Raw genomic sequence first — 17117 nt, 5'->3', positions numbered from 1 at the left:
CGCCTGTGATAGGCGGAACACTGAATTTCCCAGCAGTCAGTGTTCCGCCTATCACGGACATCCGCTCATTCTCATACTACGGACGAGGATGAGAGGATGTCCGTGATAGGCGGAACACAGGCTGCTGGGAAATTGAGTGTTCCGCCTATCACAGGCGGAGGCGGAGGCGCGGCTTTTGAATTGTAGAATGGCCGCCGAGAAGAGCGGCGATCCTGGGGCGGCGATCCATCGGCACGACACGGGACGGAGGAGGCACGGGACGGAGGAGGCACGGGACGGAGGAGGCACGGGACGGAGGAGGCTCGGGACGGAGGAGGCTCGGGACGACGGCGGCTCGGGACGGAGGCTCGGGACACAGGTAGGCTGGACACACACACAAGGCTGCACGGACACACACACAGGGATGGATGGAGGGATGGACACACACACACACACACACACACACACACACACACACACACACACACAGGGATGGATGGATGGATGGATGGATACACACACACACACACACAGGGATGGATGGATGGATGGATGGATACACACACACACACACACACACACACACACACACACAGGGATGGATGGATGGATGGATACACACACAGGGATGGATGGATGGATGGACACACACACAGGGATGGATGGACGGACACACACACAGGGATGGACGGACACACAGGGATGGACAGCCATGTCTCACCCTCGGCTTATACACGAGTCAATAAGTTTTCCAGTTTTTTGGGGGTAAATTGGGGGCCTCGGCTTATATTCGGGTCGGCCTATACTCGAGTATATACGGTATTAGCTACTTTATTTCAAATTGTGCTCTCGCCTCTGTTCAAACACTAGCAGCTGCTCCGTACAATTAAAAACTTTGTAAAAAAAAAATTGAATACTTTGGTACAAGCAGGCATGACTCAGCCAATTGGCACCTAGTGTCCTGAAGAAGTCTAATGGGGCAAAAAGCGTAGGATGAAGCTACAATGGTTGTCTTTTATTATTGTATCTATAATGAGATCTGAACAATCTCAAAAGGAGAAAAATGAAACATTGTTATATTATTAAGGTACACGTATAAAATTGGACGCGTTCTTGAGACGCAAACAAATGCACTGCTCTTTTGTTCTTAACGGTATCCCACGCATTAACAAATGGGGGGGGGGGGGGGCATTTTCAGTGCGGCACAATTTTTAAAAAGAGTTGGGGGCTTCTGTCCCACACAGATGTTAACTAAGGGCTCGTCAACACTATGAGGTTGAGCTGCATTTTTACAACCCCTCCAACTGCTCCCCCTTTAGCTACAGAAGCCCGCAGCCAGGGGCATACACATGCTGTGGCTGCGGCAGGAAATATACCCCAAGTGAATGGTGCAACCTCCCTGCAACCGCTACATTGCATGAGGTTGCAGCATGGTGATGTTGCATTTAGGGCTTAAAGTAGGTAGTGAGGAGGCAACTTATTGCCTCGTCATGGCCTGTCAAATGCATCTGAAAAGCAACCTGAGCATGGATCGCTTTTCACAGAAGTGACAAGCCCAAAAAAAAGAAGTTCTGAACGTACTGGATTAGAGGTCAAGAATAAAATAATGTATGTACATACATACTCATAAACACACACACTAAGGGCCGGTTCACACTGGGGGCGATGCGAGGCGACACGACTTGCCGTGCCTCGCATTTGCAAGTCGCCGCTGAGGTCGCGGCGAGGCAAGTCGGTGTCGCCTCGCATCGCCCCCTGTGTGAACCGGCCCTTACACAGCCTTTAAAAAATCTGCATTACTGTACCTTCACCCACACTGCACTGTAGGGTAGAGGCTCAGGAAGACACCTCCCCTTTCCTCTGCTCTGCACTTACTGTACTAATGTACCGGTCAGTAGAGGCCCTCAGTCTAACATGAATGCCTTTCTCAACCAAGATCCTGTGGCACCCCTGACAACCACAAGCAGCACCCCAGGGTGTTCCGGCATAGGCTGGTCTAGCAGAACAGCTAAAAGCAATACATACCCAGAGTCTGTCTTATTTTATTTTTTGAAATAACAGAGCCAAACTCTATCTACAGTCTATAACTCATGGTGTAATGGAGTTGCCTTTATAAAAAATGCTTATATGTTTGTATAAGCAGTCGCCCAACAATTAGATACCACACATGCCCAAACTACAAATTCATAAAGTTAAAAAGACAAATTGGACCTCCTAAGAGAAAAATCAGGGGCCTTGCTAGGTCTACAAAAGATTTGGGGCTAGAGCCCATAGCAGCGTAGTAAAGAAAGTCATACGCTTGGGCGGGCATACACATGTATTTATAGCAATATACGTGTGTGTGTGTGTGTGTATATATATCCCCAGAGAGCCCCCCACTTACATCAGGGTCCCCAGAGAGTCCCCCTTACATTAGGGTCCCCAGAGAACCCCCTTACATCAGGGTCCCCAGAGAGCCCCCCACTTACATCAGGGTTCCCAGAGAGCCCCCCACTTACATCACGGTTCCCAGAGAGCCCCCCTTACATTAGGGTCCCCAGAGAGCCCTTCCCTTAAATCAGGGTCCCCAGAGAGCCTCCCCTTAAATCGGGGTCCCCAGAGTGCCTCCCCCTTGCATCAGGGTCTCCAAAGAGACCCCCACGTGCATCAGGGTCTCCAGAGAGCCCCCCACTTAAATCAGGGTCCCCAGAGAGCCTCCCCTCCCCTTGGGGACCCCTGCAGAGACTCTGGGCTATGGACTTCAGATTCGGGGGTATAGCCCCAAAAGCCACTCCCTAGCGACGCCACTGCTGTACATAGAGTTTGGCTATATCATAGCCAAACTCTGTCTGCTTTCTATAATTCTTGCTGTAATGGAGTTACCTTTATAACAAATGGTTATACAATTGCATAGGAAGATATCCAACAAATATACACCTAACACGCCCATTCTACTTGAATTAGAAAGCTAACAAGACACATCAGAACTCCTCGAAGGAATATTCATAGAATGTAGCTATATAAAAGCCAAACACTATTTATGTTCTATAATTCTTACTGTGATGGAGTTACCATTGTAATAAGAGTTTATACGATTGTATAAGATACCCAGCAATTTAACACCAAACATGCCCATTCTACAAGATTCAGAAAGCTAAAGAGACACATCAGGTCTCTTAAGAGAACATATTCTCTCTGTATAGCTGTATCTACATTCCACAATTCCAACTGTAATAGAGTTACCTTCATAACAAATGTTTATACGATTGTATAGGAAGATAATCAACAATTACACACCTAACATGCCCATGCTACAAGAAGTAAAAGGTAATAAGACCAGTGGCAGCTGGTGCTTAATTTATTTTTGGGGGGGTGGCAAACAAACCTGGCCAAGGATGGGAAGGTGGAGATCCATGGCCTTACCTTAGGAGGATGATGGCGAGGTGGTGGTGTAGGTTCTGGATTTGGGGTAAGGCTCCTGGAAGCTTCTGCCTCTGCTCGCTGTACACGGCCCACAGCTTACGAAAGGAAGAGCAGTTTGCTTCTCCTTCCAGCTGAACAGTCCTAAGTCCTAAGACTCCCTGGCCAATTGGGTCTCAGGACCTGCTTCCTGATTGCCCGGGAGAAGAAGCAGGAAGACATTAGCGAATTTTAATTTGCTGCACAACTCGGTGGGCTTAGGGCGCAGTGCCCTGTGCCCCCGTGAGACCACCCCCTTTTTAAGCCAATTAGAGCCTCAGGTTCTAAACATGTGCTTAAAAAGAAGAAAACCCACATTGAAATCCATGTGTCCTGTGCCATGGAGATTAGGGGCCGGGCGCATGGATTGGGGGGGGGGGGGGTTGGTGCCCCTTATGAGCCGGCCTCCACTGAATAAGACACATCAGAACTTTATTTATGTTCTAGAATTCTTGCTGTGATGAAGGTACCTTTGTAAAAAGAGTTTATTTGATTGTATAAGAAGATACTCAACAATTAAGCACCAAACACGCCAAGATTTAGAAAGGTAATAAGACACATCAGACCTCCTAAGAGAAAGATACATATCAGCCAACTGTATCTACATTCCATAATTCCTACTGTAACAGAGTTACCTTCGTAAAAAATGGTTGCAAGATTGTAGCTAATAAAAGCACATCAGACCTCCTTAGTGGAATATACATCATATTTGATTTCTAACTAATTATAATTTCGTTCTGTTCAATAACATGTTGGTTGTTGGATTGGGAAATCTTGTCATATAGAAATATGGACGTATTTAGAATAGTTGGCATTAAGGGTATGTCTGCCGTTCACAATGAAATACTCCAGCACACAAATCAATACACCCCTCAGATCCTTTGATTGGGTGTAGTTAGATCTGCAGGAATTGTAATGGATTTAAAAAAAGATAATTTGCACCAGATAATTGCTCTGTGACTTTCCCCATTTCTTTTAGTGAGAGGGCAACTAATAGGCTCTGGTCACAAACCAGGAGTGACGGGTCAACTAGGGAGAGCTGCAAGACATGAAACCGCTAGTAGGCTTCAGATTGATCACCACGCCAAGGGGACAGAAGTACTGATTTGGGGAACCAGTAGTGCTTTTTGACCTGTATAGTGTTACACTGGGCCAACACCATCCATTGAGTGTGCTAAGTTGCAAGAGACCCAAGCAGAGATCCGGCAATCTAGTAGAGAAGTTTTGGAGAATATATATATCCACACAGAATATGATCAGTGGTCACGTTTGATGCCCATCAGGATTATCCTTTTCTATGCAGTATTAGGATCACGATGGGCAATATCATGGGTAGCTCTGTCTGCTCAACCGCCAAAAAAATTATGATCATCATCAATCCCGTTTCCTCCTAAACCACACTTTTGTTGGCCCACCTTTCACAGCCATTAGACCATCGCTGCAATCAATAATGTTCTTACAAAGCATTATATGAAAGAACATATCGTCGACATCCCTTTAGATGTGCATGCTCAAGCAACTTGTCAGGGCTGGCTTAGCCCTTCCTTCTCAGGGCTGGGTGCTCAGCTAGGCTAATTGCCAGCTCTCATCTCTCTTCACAGTTACCAGCTGTTCCTGATCATGCTCGTCTGACCTGCCTACTTAAAGCTGTCCAGCTCACTTCATCTCCGCCTTCGCCTTGGTCACATCACAAGAAACCATCTCCTGCGTTCCTGTTTAAAGACTGGCTTGCTGACATCCCTTCTGGTTCCTTATCCTGCTTGCTGTTCCTCCACTTGGATCCCTGAATTCTGACCTGGCTGATTACCCAATCTGGTTATTGAACTCTGGCCTGGCTTACTACTCGATCCTCGATCCGGTTACTGGACTCTGGCTATGCTTTGACTACGCTTACTCTATTTACCTTTTTATTTTTTAACAGTGGAAAAACACTATCAACCTTTTTCGTGGCATCAAAGTGGCCACTTCATTGGGACAGGTATACGAACACTTTTAGGGAGGAAGGGACTTGGGACTGTGCATTGCTGCAGCCTGCAGCCTTATGAGTTGAGAACGCTCTCAATTTTCTTCTTCCCTTATGAGTGTCCCTGCTGTCCATTTCCTTTTTATACAGGTCTGTCTGCTGGTCTTTTCTCCAGTTTTGGTGGCAGTGGCCAGCAGACTCGCAGCACCCTGCCTCGGATCAAGAATGTCATTTAAAAAGAACACATTGCGACATCCCTTTAGACATGCATGCTCCTCCCTGCTGGGGGTTGAAGACTTTAGCTGTAGAAGCAGCTGCTGATAAGTTGCTTGAGCATGTACAGCTATAGAGATGCCGAGAGATATGCGGTTTCATATGGGATGGCAGAGAAGGCTAATAGTTGTGAGAAGTGGGCCAAGGATAGTGTGGATCAGGAGAGGAGAGGAGAGGAGATTGATGATGAATGAAATCGTTTATGAAATGAAGGTGAGCTGAAAATAGTTGCTGCAGTTGAAATGGTCATTTGGGAAAAGTCAGGGCCCGGGACAAGGGGTGGGCAGGAGAGGCCGCTGCCCTGAGCAATGTGAGGTGGGGGGAAGCGCCACAAATAGATGGGAGGATTTTTGTTGGAAGGGGGAATTTGGGGGGCAGCAGGGGTTAAGTATTGTTCTAGTTGGGGAAATTTAGGGGGGAGTGCTAAGAGTGGTGGTTCCTGCTAGGAGGGAGAATTTGGAGGGAATTTGTTCTGGGAGGGGCGAATTTGAAGTGGGGGGAGAAGATGTGTACTAGGAGGGGAAATTTTAGGGGTAGAGGATTTGTGCTGGGGGAGTGATTTTTTTTGGGGGGGCATTTGGGCGATGGGGGGGGCAAAGATTTGTGCTGGGAGGGTAAATTTTAACAGGGGGCGTTTTTGTACTGGTTGTTAGGGGAATTTATGCTTATGGGGTAAGCATGCAAATTAGCAGACAGGTGCATTCGTTTTCGTCCGAATGCTTTTTCGTCCGAATTTCGGGTATTTACGTTGTCGTTTTAACAAACGATAACGAACGCGTAGAATCCGAAAACCGAAAGATCTGACATAAACAAATGCTTTATTTTCGTTATGACAACAGTTCGATACAGATAGGAGATTTGACATGACGCTGACAATAGCGATCTGTGTCCTTCGAACCTGTGGTCAAATGTGCCTAACCTTAGCTCTATTAGTCCAGGATTATTCGACATAGAGAGAAAAGATTTGACATAGAGAGAAAAGATTCAACATTATAGAGACAATAGCAAAAAAGGTCAAATGTGCCTAACCTAACTCTATTAGTCCAAGATTATTCGACATACAGAGAAAAGATTCGACATAGAGAGAAAAGAGTCAACATTATAGAGACAATAGCAAAAAAAGGTCCAATGTGCCTAACCTAACTCTATTTGTCCAAAATTATTCTACATAGAGAGAAAAGATTCGACATAGAAAAGATTCGACATAGAGAGAAAAGATTTAACATTATAGAGACAATAGCAAAAAAGGTCAAATGTGCCTAACCTAACTCTATTAGTCCAAGATTATTCGACATAGAGAGAAAAGATTCGACATAGAGAGAAAAGAGTCAACATTATAGAGACAATAGCAAAAAAAGGTCCAATGTGCCTAACCTAACTCTATTTGTCCAAAATTATTCTACATAGAGAGAAAAGATTTGACATAGAGAGAAAAGATTCGACATAGAGAGAAAAGATTCGACATAGAGAAAAAAGATTCTACATAGAGAGAAAAGATTCGACATAGAGAGAAAAGATTCAACAATATAGAGACAATAGCAAAAGAGGTCAAATGTGCCTAACCTAACTCTATTAGTCCAAAATTATTCTACATAGAGAGAAAAGATTTGACATAGAGAGAAAAGAGTCAACATTATAGAGACAATAGCAAAAAAGGTTGAATGTGCCTACCCTAACTCTATTAGTCCAAGATTATTCGACATAGAGAGAAAAGATTCGACATAGAGAGAAAAGAGTCAACATTATAGAGACAATAGCAAAAAAGGTTGAATGTGCCTACCCTAACTCTATTAGTCCAAGATTATTCGACATAGAGAGAAAAGATTCGACATAGAGAGAAAAGAGTCAACATTATAGAGACAATAGCAAAAAAAGGTCGAATGTGCCTAACCTAGCTCTATTAGTCCAAAATTATTCTACATAGAGAGAAAAGATTTGACATAGAGAGAAAAGATTCGACATAGAGAGAAAAGATTCAACATTATAGAGACAATAGCAAAAAAGGTCAAATGTGCCTAACCTAACTCTATTAGTCCAAGATTATTCGACATAGAGAGAAAAGATTCGACATAGACAGAAAAGAGTCAACATTATAGAGACAATAGCAAAAAAGGTCGAATGTGCCTAACCTAACTCTATTAGTCCAAAATTATTCTACATAGAGAGAAAAGATTCGACATGAAGGTTCGACGAGCGGACATTTATGGTCAAATGCTCCGCCCATAGGCTATAGAAGAATTCTAATGTTGGTTGACCAGTAATAATAATTAATAAATATAATTATTACTAGTGTCATACAACATTAGAATTCTACTATAGCTTGTAGGCGTAACATTCGACCGGAAATGTATGATTGCGGCGTCGTACAGTTTCGCTGCTCCGTCGAATCTTCTTAGAACATTCAACAGACACCATAAGCCTTCAATGACAGATTCGACCTTAATTATTTTGGATTTTCAGACTAATGCGTTTTTTAACTAAATAAATAAAAACAAATTTCGGGAGTAACTAAATTTTTCGGACGAAAACGAAATTCCGAAACAAAATATATTTCAGTGTGCACATGTCTACAAATTAGTGATAAATGGGCACAGGGGCGTAGTTTGGCATGTATGCCCTGGGTTCTAGATGAGCTTCTCCAGGCACTGTGGCGAGCAATAAGGTTCAACGCAGGAGAGGACTTACTACAAGTGTGGGGAAAAAAAAAGTAAGGCTGGAGTCCAGCTCTAACTTTTTTTTTTTTTAGTCTGAGAAAACTTGCAGAGTGCTACAAAACGTCCATCGCAGTCTGTGCCGGAAGCATTGTTTTGCCAAAAAAAAAAAAAGGCTGATTTTGCAGAAAAAAGATTCCTCTGTAGCGCAGACGTTGGAGCGAGAATGATATGCGTTTTTATTCATCTGCGAAGCGCACGCCTGCTATTGTTTGAAAACATTCAGCCTTTGAAAAATTGTCTGAGTCAACAGGAAAGCGTCGTCATGTCGCGGGTTCTGATCATTTGTCATAATGAAAGAAAAATTACTGTAAACAGATGGAGAATTACTTCGTCTTTCAGGGCCCAGTCACACTCACGCGCTTGCGGTTTTTACATGCTTATTTAAGCATGTTATGCATCAAGTGCCGAGTTAGAATTCAGATGGATTGGAGACCTTTCTTTCGTGGATTTTTAGTTCAATCTTAAAAGCAATTAATAAGTGTCACCAGTCAATAATGTCCAAAAAAACTAAAATAAAGGTGGGCAAGTGTATGAAAAATATCAGAGAAAATAGAAACATTGTTTAAATACGTGAGTATAAATAATTCCATGGGAAGGGGTTAGGAATTGGTAGAACAAGCCCACCTCTCTGAACCATAACTGAAGCAACATAAAATAGCATTCAAGAAGATGTCATATGTCGAAAATTCCATTGAGTGATGGAATGTAGTCCAAGAGGCCCATGTAGTCATGTGTGTTGATCTAGCCCAGTGGTCTCCAAACTGCAGCCCTTGGGCCAGATGCAGCCCTTTGCTTGCCATTATCCAGCCCTTGGAGTACTATTCCTCCCACTAATACAAGGCACCAATGATTAGGAACACCATTCCTTTAACTGACACTAACAATGGGCCACTATTTCTCACGTTAACACCAACGTTGAGGCACCATTCCTTCCACTGACACCAATGATGAGGCCCGGATTCTTTCCACTAAGACCAAAGATAAAGGGCACCATTCTTTCCACTGACACAAATGATGGGGCATCATTCCTTCCATTGACACCAACAATGAGACACCATTCCTTCTACTGATACCAATAATGATGCACTATTTGTTCCACTGACACCACCGATGAGGCACAAGTCCACAACAAGGAGGCACAATTTCGTCCACTGACACTAACAATTAGGCACCATTCCTTCCACTGACACCAATGATGGGGAACCATTCCTTCTACTGACACCAACGATGAGGCCAGAATTCTTTCCACTAAGACCAAAGATAAGGGCACCATTCCTTCCACTGACACAAATGATGGGGCATCATTCCTTCCATTGACACCAACAATGAGACACCATTCCTTCTACTGTCACCAATAATGATGCACTATTTCTTCCACTGACACCAATGAGGCACCATTCCTTCCACTGACACCAACAACGAGGCACAAGTCCATAACAAGGAGGCACAATTTCTTCCACTGACACTAACAATTAGGCACCATTCCTTGCACTGACACCAATGATGGGGCACCATTCCTTCCACTGACACCAATGATAGGGCACTATTCCTTCCACTGACACCAATGATGGGGCACTATTCCTCCCACTGACTCCAATGATGGGGCACTATTCCTCCCACTGATACTGATATATTTGGTGGCAGGTAATAGTGACAATTCCCATCTGGTGGCAGGATAGTGACAATCCACATCTGGTGGCAGGTAAAAGTGACAAGCTGAATCTGATGGCAAGTAACAAGCCGAATCTGGTGGCAAGTGACAAGCTGAATCTGGTGGCAAGTGACAAGCTGAATGGGGGCAGTTGACATGGCAAGTGACAAGCTGAATCTGGTGGCAGTCCATGTGGCAAGGGACAATCCGCATCTGGTGGCAGGGGACGTGGCAAGTGTCAAACTGCATCTGGTGGCAGGTGACGTGGCAAGTGACGAGCTGAATCTGGTGGCAGGCCACGTGGCAAGGGATAATCCACATCTGGTGGCAGGCCCGCAGCAGTGACAATTCACATCTGGTGGCAGGTAACAGTGACAAGCTGCATATGGTGGCAGATGATGTGGCAAGTGAGAAGGTGAATCTGGTGGCAAGTGACAAGCTGAATCTGGTAGCAGGTGACGACTTGACCAGCTGTATCTATTTGCAAGTGGCAAGCTGAATCTGGTGGCAGGCCATGTGGCAAGGGACAATTCACATCCGGTGGCAAGTGACGTGGCAAGTGACAAGCTTTATCTGGTGGTAGGTGATGGTGGCAAGTAACATGATCAGGGCTTCCTCTAATTCTGATACTACATTATGGTGAGTTGAACTATTTCATTCTATATTACAATGTAGTAATAGAAATAATGCGCTTCAATAGTCCTGACACCATAATAACCATGGTGCCGTGATGACTGAAGCACCAACACCAGCCATTGCCCCGACAAATTGCCCACGAAAACACGCATCTCTGTTTTACCAAGTTGTGATACTGTTGCACATTTTCCTTAAATAGGATTTGGCTTCTAAAAGGAATATTCCTTTGTTTCTAGAAGAGGAGGAGCAAAGTGGAGATTTTCTAACTTTCTCAAAATGTTAGCAACAATCAGCAGCTTTCAACAAAATTGTTTATGAATTTTTATGAAATACGTCGGCACCAATAAGAAATAGGAATTCAAGGTGGTTTTGGCGGTTTTGTAGAACGTAATGAGCCTCAAATGGCTCCTGATTGTTAACAAAACTCGTCATCTATCCTCAACCTGTTTTTGTATCAAGAAAATGGCCTCTCATTAGCATTAGTATTATTTTTTATTTTATTTTTCAAAAAGATAAAAAGTGAAAAAAAAAAAAAAGATAAAATACACATAAAAAGAAAAACAAAAATGAAAAAGAACACTAAAAATGAAATAAACGAAACAGAATCAAACAAAAACACACAAAATAAATAAGAATAAAAGATTTTTCCACAAACAAATTTCCTTAAAATTTCCTTTTTTCAACTTTTGCTAAAATAGAAAAAAAATAGCAAAAAAAAAAAAAAAAGAAAAAAAAATGCTACAAATCCTTTTTGTAATTTATTGTTATTAAAAATGATCTTTCCTTTCCGATCTGCAGTGGCTGTAACTTTCTATGTCTGTCAATAAATTCAATGGAATATGACATCCTTGAAGCGTTCTGTACACTGTTGGTATACGGAATGCCCCCAGAAATGTCATTTCCTGCTCGTGTGATTGGCTCATTGATTTTCTCAGACGTCTGCGCTAAGATCCAAGTCAAAGTTTAAGCATCCTCTGCAAAGGAAATGTGTTTTTGGTGAGAGACTCCCCACAGGGTCCATTTACACTTGGAGGTTGCGGTAGTGCACAAGGACATTATATGCATTGTAGTGTCAATAATAATCCTTATGCACTACTCTGTGAACTACCAAATCTCCATTGTGTTCCTGTGGTGGGGGGGGGGGGGGGGGGGCGGTGCTTTGTTACATTTAATTGTTAACATACCATCAATATCTCATTGAAGAGAACCTGTCTAAACAAAATGCTATCACATAGGGGCACTAGTCACGTATGCGTTCGCTTCTGAACGTGAGCTTGGCGGGACAGGGTGTGTTTAAAAAATGTTTTTTTCTTATTTATTTTACCTTTTATATTTTATTTTTACACTGTTTAACCACTTGACCACTGGGCACTTAAACACCCTTAATAACCAGACCAATTTTCAGCTTTCGGTGCTCTCACATTTTGAATGACAATTACTCAGTCATGCAACACTGGACCTATATGAAATTTTTGTCCTTTTTTTCATACAAATGGAGCTTTCTTTTGGTGGTATTTAATCACCGCTGGGTTTTTTATTTTTTGTGCTATAAAAGAAAAAATACAGAAAATTCTGTAAAAAAATGAATTTTTCTTCATTTCTGTTATAAAATTTAGCAGATTAGTAATTTTTTCTTCATAAATTTTGGCCAAAATTTATACCACTACATATCTTTGGTAAAAATAAGTACAAATTGGTGGATATTATTTGGTCTTTGTGAAAGTTATAGAGTCCACAAGCTATGGTGCCAATATCTGAAAATTGATCACACCTGAAGTACTGACGGCCTATTTCAATTCTTGAGACCCTAACATGCCAGAAAAGTACAAATACCCCCCAAATGACCCCTTTTTGGAAAGAAGACATTCCAAGGTATTTAGTAAGAGGCATGATGAGTTTTTTGAAGTTGTCATTTTTTCCCACAATTCTTTGCAAAATCAAGATTTTTTTTACCTTTTTTTTTTTTCACAAAATTGTCATATTATCAGTTTATTTCTCACACAGCATATGCATACCACAAATTACACCCCAAAACACATTCTGCTATTACTCCCGTGTACGGCGATACCACATGTGTGAGACTTTTACACAGTGCGGCCACATACAGAGGCCCAACATGCAGGGAGCGCCATCAGGCGTTCTGGAGCACCCAGGACAATTCTGACATTTCTCTCCTACATGTAAAAATCATCATTTATTTGCTAGAAAATTACATCGAATCCCAAAACATTATATATGTTTTTTTAGCAAACACCCTGGAGAATACAATGGTGGTCGTTGCAACTTTTTATCTCGCACGGTATTTGCGCAGCAATTTTTCGAATGCTTTTTTTTGGAAAAAAAACTGTTTTGTGCTTAAAAAAAAAAAAAAAACACAGTAAAGTTAGCCCAATTTTTGCATAATGTGAACGATGAAGTTACACCGAGTAAATCGATACCTAACATGTCACTCTTCAAAATTGCACAGGCTCGCGGAATGGCGCCAAACGTCGCTACTTAAAAATCCCCATAGGCGACGATTTAATTTTTTTTTTACTGGTTATATGTTTTGAGTTACAGAGGAGGTCTAGGGCTAGAATTATTGCTCTCGCTCCAACGTACGCAGCGATACCTCACAAGACCCCGCATCTCACCTCTAAGCTGGGAAGCCTGAAAAAAAAAAAAAAAGATTCTGGATTTGATAGTATTGGCGAGTCGGTAGAAGCACCGGAGGGCGGCGGGAGGGGGGGGGGTGTCTATGGCTGGGTATTGCAGGGTATCACCGACTATGGCTGGGTATGGCTGGGTATATCAGAGTATGGCTGGGTATCTCAGAGTATGGCGTTGCAGAGTATTGCGTTGCAGAGCATTGCAGGATATTGGAGGGTGTTGCAGAGCATTGCAGAGTGTTGCACGGTATTGGCGGGTGTTGCAGAGCATTGCAGAGTGTTGCAGGGTATTGGTGGGTGTTGCAGAGCATTGCAGAGTGTTGCAGAGCATTGCAGAGTGTTGCAGGGTATTGGCGGGTGTTGCAGAGCATTGCAGAGTGTTGCAGGGTATTGGTGGGTGTTGCAGAGCATTGCAGAGTGTTTCAGGGTATTGGCGGGTGTTGCAGAGCGTTGCAGGGTATTGCAGAGTATTGCAGGGTAATGCAGAGTATTGCAGGGTATTGCAGGGTATTGCAGAGTATTGCAGGGTATTGCAGGGTATTGCAGAGTATTGCAGGGTATTGCAGGGTATTGCAGAGTATTGCAGGGTATTGCAGAGTATTGCAGGGTATTGCAGGGTATTGCAGAGTATTGCAGGGTATTGCAGAGTATTGCAGAGTATTGCAGGGTATTGCAGAGTAATGCAGGGTAATGCAGAGTAATGCAGAGTATTGCAGTGTAATGCAGACTATTGCAGAGCATTGCAGAGTGTTGCAGGGTATTGGTGGGTGTTGCAGAGCATTGCAGAGTGTTGCAGAGCATTGCAGAGTGTTGCAGGGTATTGGCGGGTGTTGCAGAGCGTTGCAGGGTATTGCAGAGTATTGCAGGGTAATGCAGAGTATTGCAGGGTATTGCAGGGTATTGCAGAGTATTGCAGAGTATTGTAGGGTATTGCAGAGTATTGCAGGGTATTGCAGAGTATTGCAGGGTATTGCAGGGTATTGCAGGGTATTGCAGAGTAATGCAGGGTAATGCAGAGTAATGCAGAGTAATGCAGAGTAATGGCAGGGTATTGCAGTGTAATGCAGACTATTGCAGAGTATTGCAGGGTATTGCAGAGTAATGCAGAGTAATGCAGAGTAATGCAGGGTAATGCAGGGTATTGCAGGGTATTGCAGAGTAATGCAGAGTAATGGCAGGGTATTGCAGAGTATTTGCAGGGAATTGAGGGGTTAATTTTCGGTGAGCAGCGATGTGGGCACTGCAGATGCAGCCCACATCGCTGCTGACACCGATCTCCTCCCCCTCCGCTGTTCCGATCGGTACAGAGAGGGGGAGGGAGGAACCGGCGTCATAATATGACGCCGGTTTGTTTACAAGTGATCACTCCGTCATTTGACGGAGCGATCACGTGGTAAACGGCCGCGACGAGCGGCCGTTTACCGTGATCCGTGATGCGGACCCGGCGGTCACGGATGCTCTCGAGTGCGCGCCCCAGGGGGCGCGCGAGAGCGGAATTCTGGGAGGACGTCATATGACGGCCTCCCACAGTTAAGAAACCGCCCTAAAGCCGTCATTCGGCTATAGGGCGGTTATTAAGTGGTTAAAAAAAAAAAATTGTAAACATCCCTTGTAATAGAAAAAAAGCATGACAGGACCTCTTAAATATGAGATATGGGCTCATAAAGACTTCAGATCTTATATTTACACTAAAATGCAATAAAAAAAAAAATGTTGTTATTAAAAAATAAATAAAATAAAAATAAGTAAAATGGTCCCTTAAGAGCTATGGGCGGAAGTGATGCTTTGACGTCGCTTCCGCCCTGCAATGGTATGGAGATGGGTGGGGGCCATCTTCCCCTCGTCTCCATACCCAGCAAGGAAGAAGATCCGTGCACCTGAGCGTGGTGGGAGGGGGGGGGGGGGAGGGCCTGCTCCCGCTGTCGATAAAAATGATCTTACTGTGAATCCGCCGCAGAGACCTCTATTATCAAAAAGCAGACCGCCGGCCGAAGAAGAGGATACAGGGTTTTGCCAGCTAGCTGCTGCCATAACAAAGATATTCCTCTTCAAATTTAGGACGTATATCGGCGTGTGGCGGTCTGTAAGTGGTTAAATAATAGACACGGAATATCAACCAAAAATCCAGAAAAAAACACATGATACAAATGTTATAAATTGAGTTGCAGTTCGGTGAGTAAAATAAGTATTTGATCCTCTACCAACCAACAATAATTATGGCTGCCACAGACTGGCCACAATATGTGCTCATGCGGTACACAGATTAGTCCCGTCAATTTAATAAGGTCCTCCTAACGACAACTCATTATGTGTATAAAAGACAACCGTCCACATAATCTCTTTCTTCCATTCAAACCTCATCTTTATTTATTTATTTTTATTTTTTATTTTATAAAAAGCCCATGGCGTGCAAAACACACCCAAAAAACTTCCACCCGGTGCATAAAAAAAGTGCACACACATAAAGAGTGACACACTAAAAAGTGCAGACGGGTGTCTGATATCCTCCACTAGGAAGGACCTTACCCTGATCCCCCGGGGCATTAGGCTCCTGACAGGGACTGAGGTACCAGACTCATCAGTGGCCATCCAGTCGAAGCCGGATGACCTCCTTTCCCCGGAAGGTCTGCCGAAACAGAGCCTCCTAGGTACTAGGTACTATGGGGCTCCCCCGAAGAGGGCGGACCAAGCCAGAAGGCCTATGTCCACCCTCCCACAAGACTTTCAGGATAGGTCCGAGGACCGACACCCTACTCATCAAAACGTGCAGTGACTGTGACATAACACACAAACACAAATAAAATAAATAAAAAGTGAGGAAAGGGATAGTGAAGAGGAGAGTGAAAAGGTGGCCATTGTGCAATACAATGACCAGGCCCTCCAGCCAGGAATCAAAAATTCCTCTGGTCCTAGCCAAAAGGCCGGGCCCTAGAGGCAGGTGTGAAAAAGCGTGTTTATGTTGACGTGACCTAGGTGCCAGATATCAAAGTGCGTAGCACAGTGAGTATAAGGCACCCCTGGACTGCCACTCCAGGGGCACATCACCATGGGCTTTTCAACAGAAGCATCCCCGACCCCCCAGCCCAGACCACGACAGCCCCCACCCCAGCCAGAAAGGCATGGAGATCCAGGAGCTTAGTGAGACCCTTTACCATCAGGTCACACCCTTGCTCCCATCACTCCTACCTAATTACATTCGGGATGTACAGGCTGTTCCCCCGGTAGGAGAAAGGGGAAAAAACATTCCCTCCCGAAAAACTAAAGCTGCCACAATCCAAGCCAGAAGGCCAGGGTCCCCTCCACTGGCGCAGACCAGTGGTTCTCCATCCTCATCAGAAGGCCTTCCCTTTCGGCTACGAACCGCTCCAGGTCACCTTCACACCAGCAGGCTTTCCATAGCAACCGCCTCCCCTGCTCCACCTCGCCGTAGAACAGGGACAGAAGCAAGCGCCACCTTCTGGTAACTGATAAGAACAGATACTACACTTGATCTTAGCCAAAATGCCGAGAAGCGATCTCATCTTTATGGGCAAGACCAAAGAGCTGTCAAAGTATGTCAGGGACAAGATTGTAGGCCTGCAGAAGGCTGGAATGGGTTACAAGACCATCAGCGAGAAGCTTGGTGAGAAGGAGACAACTGTTGGAGAGATTATATTATTCGCAAATGGAAGAAAATTCAAAATACAAAATTACCATCAATTGCCCTCGGTCTGGAGCTCCATGCAAGCCTTCACCTCATGGGGTAAGAATGATCATGAGAAAAGTGAGGTATCAGCCCAGAACTACACTAAAGGAGCTTGTGAATGATCTGAAGG

At 44.0% G+C, this 17117-nt stretch overlaps 1 protein-coding gene and 1 pseudogene across 1 annotated transcript in view; both read right to left on the bottom strand.

Moving 5' to 3' along the window:
• Positions 1 to 17117, bottom strand: part of DOC2A (double C2 domain alpha) — a 129607-nt gene that overhangs the window by 96627 nt on the left and 15863 nt on the right. The gene's annotated exons all lie outside the window — the stretch shown is intronic.
• Positions 16734 to 16818, bottom strand: LOC143925816 (U2 spliceosomal RNA; annotated as a pseudogene).

The sequence above is a fragment of the Lithobates pipiens genome, unplaced genomic scaffold (assembly GCF_037356315.1).
Source record: "Lithobates pipiens isolate NorthernLeopardFrog02 unplaced genomic scaffold, aLitPip1_a1.2 Scaffold_22, whole genome shotgun sequence".
In the NCBI taxonomy this organism is placed as follows: domain Eukaryota; kingdom Metazoa; phylum Chordata; class Amphibia; order Anura; family Ranidae; genus Lithobates; species Lithobates pipiens.
This window is presented reverse-complemented; position numbering and strand designations above follow the sequence as displayed.